This window comes from Typopeltis vanoorti, chromosome 19 (genome assembly GCF_054136105.1).
Source record: "Typopeltis vanoorti isolate ZY-2024b chromosome 19, IOZ_Tvanoo_1.0, whole genome shotgun sequence".
Lineage (NCBI taxonomy): Eukaryota > Metazoa > Arthropoda > Arachnida > Uropygi > Thelyphonidae > Typopeltis > Typopeltis vanoorti.
The window spans coordinates 90,621,693-90,632,360 of NC_143567.1; positions in this window are offsets into that span (position 1 = coordinate 90,621,693).

Here is a 10,668-nt window from a genome sequence, read left to right on the forward strand (position 1 = left end):
CTATTAAAGCTAAAAGAACAAATTGATGTACTAAATCTATCTCTTTTGCTTCTACAGTTCTTTATTTATATTACTAATTCCTAAAGAATTCATTTATTTAGATTCAGTTTAGGTGTTTTGACAACAATGCGTAACACTTATGAGTATTTATGTCCATCCGTACGCATATAACAGAATAAATAATATGCAAACATATATACATTAAGATTAAATTGGACAGCGTTTATAAATACATGAACACGAAAGCTTCAAATATACCCAACAATGAAGTGATGATATTAGTGTTGCCATGACAACATATCACGCTAAAGTCATTACTATGTGGCTAAAATAAAACACAAGACACTTTTTGCACACCCGAACTTAGCCGATTACCGATCGAAACACGTGATTATAACCTTCGTTCATCGGAATTGTTTCTTCGTCTTCTTATACGGGGTCCCCTAGGGCATTTCGTAATGGTGGGTCCTTAGTTTCGGAGTTGTCATTTTATGGTTTTGGTGATGTGGAGATGCGGGCTGTAAATCACCGTATAACGGAAGATGTGTTTGTACTGGGAGGAAATATGACCTCCGTTATTTAAATGTACTGTTCTGTACAGACTTCCCAACTTCGGGAGAGAGAGAGAGAGAGCGAGAGAGAAAGAGAGAGAGAGAGTCATTAATGTAAATAGGGCAGGCACGAGGAAAAGTCACGTAAATAAAAGGAACGCGCTGTTCGCAAGGATCTAAAGATGGCAGCGGTTCGCTACCGAGGTCATTACTTAATATACATGCACGTGCGAAGCCATTTGAACTTTCATGAATAAAGTAATAGTTGGCATGTACTCCAGTATTACGTTACCACAAGGGGAGAGGCGAGAAAGGCATCAATCTGTCTACTCTCTTATATTTTTCCTTTGTTGGAAGAGGCAGAAATCAAGAAAGTCAATTAATCTTTTGCTAACACGACTTAGCTAAAATTCATTTTCGGGGGGGGGGGGGGAGGAGATGTTGGAGGAGAGGAAGACATGCATGCACGAAAAACTTAGTGATATAAAAGATAGGCGTACGTACAAATATAATAAAAGATCTGTGCACGAACAGATTTTTTTACCTCAAAGGTTTAAGTCATAAGAGTGTATAATTTTTATTTTTTTTTTCAATATTTTTATGACAATCCCACCTCTTCTAGTGTTAGGATTGTAGGAAAAATATTCAAGTCAAATTCCACTACTCACGGTACACATTAACACCATGGGAAAAGGGGGATTGGCCTCCCCCACAGTCTTAATGTGCATCGTGGGGAAGCTAATACTGCACTGCTATACTACCGAATCATAGTTCGAATAAGACATTATTAGGTAACAATTATAAAATTTCAGTGATTTACTATGCCATATTTATAGTAATACGACATCAGTGAAAAAAATGGAGAGTCATGATTGAACATAAAGAGTCCGTACGTTCTACTTTTATTAGTGATTGGACCAACTGTGACAGTTGTTTTGAATTGTTGGTTCTACAGAGACCAGGTAGAGCCCATGGTGAGAACAAACGGTTTTGGTGATGTTAAGATGCATTATCAGCTTTTAATCAAGTACTAGTACTAATAAAAGGAGCATATACGGGCTCCTTGGAGAGAGTTCGTGTCTTTTAAATAGTATAATACAAAGATAATACTGATGCAGATGGAGAGTAATGCGATGAAACTTCAGTTACCAGAATATAGAGATATTGTGGGAGCTAATTGTCATCAGGTATTTGAAATGAATATTTAAAAATTTACTTAAATAGTCGAAAATGAAGAAATATTTCTATACAAAGTTTAAAAAAAGGGCCGTCAATAAGCAACCTCATTTTTAAGTCATAGAAAACGAACTGATGAAACGAATCACAAGTTTCTGACGTCCAACAGCTGCTCTTCGGACCTGCGGCCCTGAAAAACTAACCCTACCTTATAGTTAAAAATCAGGATTGACTACTTCAACAAAACACCTCGTGCTTATAGTACTCGAAGAATAGCCTGGCGTTTAAAAGTCAGTGAAATGAATACTTTTAAGAAGTATTAGAAGGTGAAAAAAATATGTGTTCTACTCCGAGTATATGACATTGGGAAAATTTGACTGTCATAGCAACAAGGTCATAGAAAATTAATTTCTTAGGAAATGAGATTTGCTGATGAATTAAATAAGGATGGGAACTGGAAAAATTATGATCGTATATTCTATATTTAATGCAGTCCTAATATTACGCAGAATCTACATTCATAAACCATCTATATTTCGTTTACATGGAAGGTTTCGGTAAAATATTGTTACTGATAAAAACATCGGTCTCATGGAGAGTGATGGATGATCAGAAGTTTTGTTGAGACAGAAATGGGCACTGTTTCGCATGGTTGCTACAGGAAGGAAGCACAAAAGTTGGTGCTAAGTTGTCTTTATAGAAGTCTCCAGACTGTAGTCATAAGTACGATGGGTTTCTGATGGCCGATTTATTTGTCTGAATTGTTTGCGAATATAAGACAGTCATCATCGATCACGTTACAAGTCAGGATTATTATTACATATTATATTGGAATACGTTCCTTATGCATATGCCCTTAAAAATGAAAATTCCATTTTGTTTGTTTAAGAAATTAAACAAAGAAAATGGAATAAAATCATTTTACTGAAGCCGAGATAATGAAATCAACAAGCAATTATTAACAATGGAGTTCGAAACAATGTTTTCAATTATGAATGGCAATTGTTTAGAATAACATAATTATATTACCCATACGTTTAGGTTATTTTACGAAATTATGTGCTCTTTGAATATTAATTATATGTCATATTAATTATGTTATTTTTTATTTTATGTTCTATTCTTATTAAATTTTGCTAATATGTTTGTAGCTTTAACTGATAATATAATTTCGTTTTCAAAACAGATGAGAATCACGTGCAGTGAGTTTTGTAACATAAATATACTTTAAGATGACTGTGGTCAATATGGCATATGGTTAACTAATTGTTGAAATCACAGTTCCTTGCTAGAATGCCGATAACAATATCTTATCTGCCTTCAACAAAACCGTTATTACAGCTGCTACCTATTTAACACAGCGATATTCTTGTCTATAGATCAATCACCCCATGACATTCAATACATTTTGCTTAAAAAGAAACCTACACTAGACATCCGACACCAGTAAAGACAGCTAAGCCTGTTCCCCCCACACAAGCCCACGCTTTTTTGTAAAAATACCCACTCTATCCAATCAGCAGACCTCTCTTATGTTAAATCCCTTAAAAGTAAAAGACTGATGACTCTAACGTATCCCACTACTACGGAGCACCAGAAAGGCTTCTAGAAGCTGTTAAGGGCAAACAAGATGTAACACTTCTGGTCTTACGTCAGTGACCTGCTGAGTCAGGATCAGTGTGGGGAAAGGTGGCTTCTCTGTGTGCACTGAAGCCTTGCAGGAAAACCAAACTTTTGCCGAAGTTATAATGAGAAAGTATGCATTCTTTAATTTATTTTTAGTTATTCTCATATACAATCTATTAACATGCCTGTTTGTTGCGAAGAAAAATACGCGTGATTTTTTTTAAAGTCTGATGTTTTGTCAATTTTTATTATTTTTTTTACTTAAGTTTGTCAACGTGGTTAGCCTGGATAGTATCCAACTCTCTAACCTTGGTGGGAATCCTATTGTGTGCAAGGATATTTATGAATGTTTTGGGGTGGTAAATAATTTATGTGGGACACCACCAGTGGGATAAAGAAAATCAGATTTTCTAACTTAGTCCCCTTAATGTACTGAATGTATGATAGAGTTGGGATCTTCCGGGGATAGGAGAGTAAAATAACTTAAAATAGGAGAGTAAAATAACCTTATTTGACCTCGTCGTCGTCTTGAAACTGCCGGCCACCAAGAAAAGATTTCGGATGTTTGAACAGGTGAAAGTCGCTTGGCGCGAGGTCAGGACTATATGGGGGGGGGGATGATGGAATTGTTCCTAGCTGAAAGTGGCGAGACGTTGTTGTGTTACGCAGCTCGTGTGTGTGTTGGCGGACGTTATCATGAATTTCAGGGCGTTATGAAGCCAATGAAATTCAGCTGCTTTAACGTTCTTCGCATTCAAGAAACGAATAACTTGACTTAATTTCATATGCGGGCGATTCGATTTTCTTAGACATAATAAACACACACCAAGAAGCGTACGCACTGCGAGAATGTCTAAAAATGGCACCAACAACTTGCTAAGGAATCAACAAACTCAGCACGCATGCTCACCATTGCGATTGCAAGGCTTTAGTGAAAATATTTAAAAACGGAACTTACTTTCTGGACATCCCTCGTATAATAAATTCTAAATCTGATTTAATCGATTTAAAATCTATAATAAAATTTAGCATGGTTTTAATTAGTTGATTTTTATTGGCAAAAATTAGGCAGAATGACTTTAAACCGTACAATTACACAACAATAGCTATAGATTCAATTGTTGAGATAAAATGACGTCACCATACAAAAATGCCATTGTGAAATATACCTCTGATTGTCGCAAAAAAAAAAGTGTAGAGGCAGCATTGTTGAACGAAGCTAATCTAGTCAACAATAAAATTATCCTCACAATGAAATCAACAATGATGCAAGATCAGTAATGAAAGATCCAACTTCAAAATTCCCCAAAGGCTGTATGAAATATACATATCTTTTGTTACAAAAAAAAGTTAATTTATATATTAGACTTGGCTTTTAAGATATTATTACAGTACATGGCTTACGTGCTAAGCATTTAAGCAACGTCCAATGAGCAAAGTGCGTGGCCTCCATTCTTTCACGCTATAATAAACAAAAGCAAAGAGAGAAGAGTGCCATATCTTTTGCTTTCCTCTAAGTGTAAACAACTTTTGTGTGCACGAAAAGCCTAAATGCACACACACAGTTAAAGTGTCTGATCAGCGTATCGAGAAAGGGAAAATAGCACTAAAAACACAATTCACATTGAACGCAACTTACCGGGAGGTTTTAAGAGCCATACATTGACGACGTACTCAAACAGATGTTCGAAATGCATTTGGAGCCATTTGTTTGTCATCGTAGCAACGAAACGATCGGCTTCTTAAAGACTTTGCTGACTTGATCGAAACACATCAATCGATTATCGTTCATTGTTCGATTAACGCGTCTCAAAGCGAACGGAGACAATTTTACTGAGTTCCTAAAATGCTCGTGTTAGAAATAAATTATACTGGATGACGACCACCGTCATCCAGTATAGACGATTCAGTAAGACATTGATCTTAATTTTGTTAATTTATTATAATTTGTGAACTATTCATGAAAATTATAAGTAGACTTTTTCTCCTGGAAACTCGGGTTTTTCATCCAACATACAGGAAATCGACCAGAGAACACGCGCAGCCAATTAATAAGTGTTGACTGTGGATTACATGGAGTAGAGCGTCCTTCCGCGGTGAGTTCTTGGACTCCCTGAAGGTGTCACGTAATAATAATAATAATAAAACTATTATTATTATTTATTTATTTATTTTTAATAGCAATAACCAGATATATTCAGAATAACCATGTATCCTTAATAATCACATCTCGAGACTAATGATAAAATATTCCGATAATAATATTGACAAAATGTAAACATTTTAATAAGCAAAATTGCAGGAAAAATGCCCTTTCTTATCAATATCCTGAATAACTAACTATTATTCCGATTAGTAAAGAAGCCTTCGGTTTTTTCCTGAATAACTGTTGAAGCATCCTGAAACAAACTGAACTGTTTGTAATTTCTCAGGATAATAATGTGCCTTAAAGTGTCAATATTTTTTTAATTAATTCTTAAAGCTACTTTATGAACAGTTTGTAATATTGTAATTTTTAAGGGTATAACTGATTCTTCAGGCTAAGGATACCTTACGAAAATTAGATGTTCTTAAAGCTAAGAATTCTTTAGGATAATGATACGCTATGAAAACGAGATGTTATTCAGGATAAGTGTCCTTTTAAGTGTCACAATGTTTTATATTACTTCTTCAGGCTAATGATGCCTAATCAGAATTGTATGTTCTTCACTTTTAATGATGTACTCTTAAAAGGAATGTATTTTATAATTGATTCTTCAGGCTAAGAAGATCTCATGACAATTAGATGTTCTTCAGACTAAGCTTTCACTATAAGGATTCGGATGTTAATCAGAATAATGAAATGTCTTTTAATTGATTGTATTGGAACTTGCCCATCAGGCTAATGATGACTGATGAAAATCAGATGCTCTTAAAGGATCAAATTGTCTCCCTAAACGATATGGTTCATAATTGATATTCAGGCTAACGATGCCTTATGATAATTAGTTGTTCTTCAAGATTTTATTTATTTGTTTCGTATGATGATACAACTGTTGTTAGCCCCTTTTACTGGGTACGACACCATCTCAATCCCCCCCTAATTCTATTCGGGTTCGGGACCAGCATAGCTGACGAATCAGACCTATGGCTGGGTCTTAAGTATTCCTGACTGTACGTGTGTGTGTGTTCATGAGGTCGGTTTGCCAGTTCTGGGGGACGAAAAACCCCAGTTTTCGGGTGAAAAAACCCCAAGATATCGTTGTCTTCTTCAAGATAAAGATGAGCTTATGAAAATCCGATGTTTTTCAGTATAATCACGTGCCTTTAAAACTGACAATATCCTTTATAATTAATTGTTTCGGCTAATGATACCTTAAAAATCAGATGTTCATCAAAATAATAATACAGATATTATATATTATAATTGTTATTTATTATTAATGTTCTGTTATTGCTATTATCCTTGTTATTGACATTCTCTATATTCCAGAATGTCAATAACTTTATGGTATACCCAAATTACTGGAAAAGTACGCGATTACCTTGGATGTTCAACAATATTTTGTCTTGTAAGTTCTTTTTTTTTTTATTTTCTACTTTGTTTAAAAAGTAGCCAGTTAATGCCATGTTCACTTGCTGCCATCTGTTGAGAATTTATTTTTAAAAAAAATCGGAGAAATACAATTTCTTATTTTAGTGTTTTGGCACGTTAAATAGATCAAACCGTATAGTGAAAATTCAATCCACCAAAACTAACGAATTAGTTTTATCGATCCCGCTGGTGATATCGACAAATTGAAATTTACATTGGGTTTATATTGTTACGTTTCTCCACTCAAAGAATTTACCTCGCATTTTGCCGTAGATAACTTATTTTTGCAATATTCTGCGATCCGATGGCGTAATCTTTATAATGAATGTTGTTTGCCCGACCTGCAAAGTGTCTGATAGTAGAAGAATAAATAGAGCAATTACATAGGATTATAGAATACGGAAATCGATATGTGAATGTAAACACACATAAATTATATTAGTTGGTTATTTTCTTCCGTAGCACCTAGGGCTCTGAGTCAATAAATTCTTACGGTACGGTTTAGAATTAGCCGTCCTTTATTTCAAATTACTGACTAGAAGGAAGGTATCAGATATAATCATTAACATAATTGAATTCAATAGATATCGCTCTTATAAGCAATAAAACTATTATCAAACACTTAGATATGTTGGTAACATATTTTAATTTTTTCAGTTCAATGGATATATAAAGGTTGAAAACAACTTAACCTAAACCCACCGTGCATCAAATGCACGTCAATTTCATTTAAATCACACCCTAAGAAAAACAGTGAATTGCAAGCTCCATTGTGACGTAACGAACACGTGTCTGTGATTATTGTCGGCCAATCTAAAATAATGCTTTTATTCTGATTAAAAGCAACAATGTTTGTAGAAGGCTAACAACGTAAATATATTTTTCTACCTGTAAGATTGCCTTAAAATTTTCAACTACCCCCCCCCCCCTCAATGGCAACGTATACAAAGTTCAATCTAGATATCAAATCACACCTTCTGGCATTAATTTTTTTTAAATAAAAGTTAATTAACCGAGCATGCTATTCGACCAGATAATGAAAGTCACACCCACTGACATAAGCGTGTAACGTGTGGGTGACAAGTTCCACCCACGGATTCACTGATTTGAAGTCTTTTTTTTCTCCCCTCTTACACAAGGTTGAACGATCCAGTTTTAAGATAGGCGTGCGTTTCATTGCCATGACTGACATAAAAAGATCCCGAGGGTGCATTTAAAATGATGGTAAAGATCTACGATAACCTTTTTTCTATACTCGATTGCGGTGGGAAAAAATGAACTCCAACTTGGGGGGGGGGGAAGTCACTGAGATTTCCGTCAGTGGAATTTTCTATTCAATGTTTTCCTTCCTGAGTGTAATTAACCCCTCTTTTCTCCCTGACACCTGATCCCTTACGTTGAGTGAACATACGTCAGACACATGTAGCGTGTCTTGAAATAAGGACCACCGTGTAGGGAAGCTGAAGGTCAAGTAAAGTGAACCTCCAGGTGACGAAGATGAATCGGTGGCTTCTGATTGACAAGACTGAATTTAGACTGGTCGTAAGACCTAACTTAAAGCCTTATTAGAAGCAAAGAAACAGCCTCCTGTCTAATAAGGATAAGGTTTGATTGAGTTCTCATACGTTATTAGAATGTTAGTGTAGATAAAAAACAAACAAACACCTGCATGGCTTCTTTGCGTTGCCTCAAACACCAATAATTCTTCAATAAGATAAAGTCATTTGAGTTTGCGCAGTACGTTATGAATGGAATGTGTGTGGTTAATAAACTGTGGTAATGATAATTGTCTGTAACCAGTTTTGTTGGCATGATATTATCGGGGTATAGAAATAATGTTAATGAGACATTACTGTAAAGGATCACTTTGTCCGTCTGTCTGTGTATAGTAGGCCTGCTTCGAATGGATGGAGTTGTTTCAGTTTTAATAATACTCAGTATGGGATGACGTCATTGAAGTCGTGATTTGCCTGTGTGAGTGGATTAAGAAAAATATTTTATTATTATCATTAATAATCACTTTCGAATTATAATAATAATAATAATAATAATAATAATAATAATAATAATAATAATAATAATCTTCTGATAACTGGTGGCAGCATAAAATAGAGACAATTTTGGAAAACGAAACAGCAAAAATTCTCTGGGGCTTTCGAATACAAACTGATCGGCATTTGGAACACAATAGACCTGACATCACAATTATCGAACATCGACAGGTTTGGATTATCGATATCACAGTACCCTGTGATAACATTAACAACAAAGAACTGAAAAAAATTACTAAATATCGAGATCTGGCAATCGAAGTTGGCCGACTGTGGCTTAAACACACCAAAGTCATCCCAATAGTTATCGGTGCACTTTCAAAGCTCTCCAACTATTTACAGCAATTAAACATCAACGAAGTGACCCCATATGACCTACAAAAAACAGCATTACTTGGAACAGTCCATATTTTACGACGCTACCTGACGGACTATTCTTAGATTCTCGGGTAGAATCTGAATTGTTCTGTATCACCAGTCAAACTGTTGTTTAAATGATATCTTGTTTTGACTGTGCATCAATTATGTGAATAAATAAATAAATAAATAATGATTAGGATTGTTCACAATGTTGTTTTACCATTAAACTCAATCTCAAAATAATGAGACACTGTTTCCCAGTGGGCGGACTAGATTTGGCTTATTAGAATAATATTAAGGCAACTAAGGAGATGAAACGAGTATATTACGTCAACGATTAATTGCTCAATCGATTGTTTCAGTCTGTTCTCTACCATTTTACATATGAAACCTCCTAATTCACTTTTACATCCTCTATATCCTCGCGACCTATACGGGATTCGAACCTAGAGGTTCAAATACGGAGGTTGGGCGAACATGCAATCCATAGTAAACAATAGTTTTTCATCATGCTGTCGGGTTATTTCCATATTTATTTTTAAAATAAAGCCAATACAATAGCATTATACGAATACTTAAAAATGTACACACAGAACAATTTGGCCGAGAGCTGCTTGTTTTGAAAGCGTTATCACGTGACTCAGAGCCATCGCCCTGCATCATCCATCCGCACCTTTATTTCCTTTCTATATTTTCTTTGGCTAAGCTATTACGAGTCACAAAAACTATATTTTCAGTTTATTTACTTTTCCGTTTTTAGTTAAATCAACAGTTGAGACTATTTATTCTTCCAATACTACTGGCTGACATCCAGACAAGTCTTTCGTTCGAACGCAACAAAATTCTTCATTCTACTATTTGCACTACCACTCGGGGGATATATACAAATAGAGCTGCTGACAGATTCTCCTTCTTGTCTCCTCTCTCATCCTTCTTATTACCGTAGTCCTTGCATTTACTCATCCGTCTTAACACAGATTCCTTTAGGGAGGCTACCATCTTAAAAAGTGGATTCCTAATGATCTCACACAAAGGCAGTTGAATGAACTCATTACCCCTCAAGTCGCTTCTTTTTCTTTTAAATAGACAATATCTTTTGTCTTTTTAGTAATTTATTCTAAAAAAAAAACTTAAAATTTAAGAAAATTTTATGCTGGGCAATATTCATATCTGAAGGGGAAAAAAAACCTTTGTCGTATTGTGTTAGAACTACATGAGCTTTATTCCCAAAATAACAGTAATTTACTACATTTTGTAATTTTATTCTACAGTCGGAATGAGAGAAGACTTATGGACAAAGGTAAAACGGAAGAAACATGGTCATTCGACA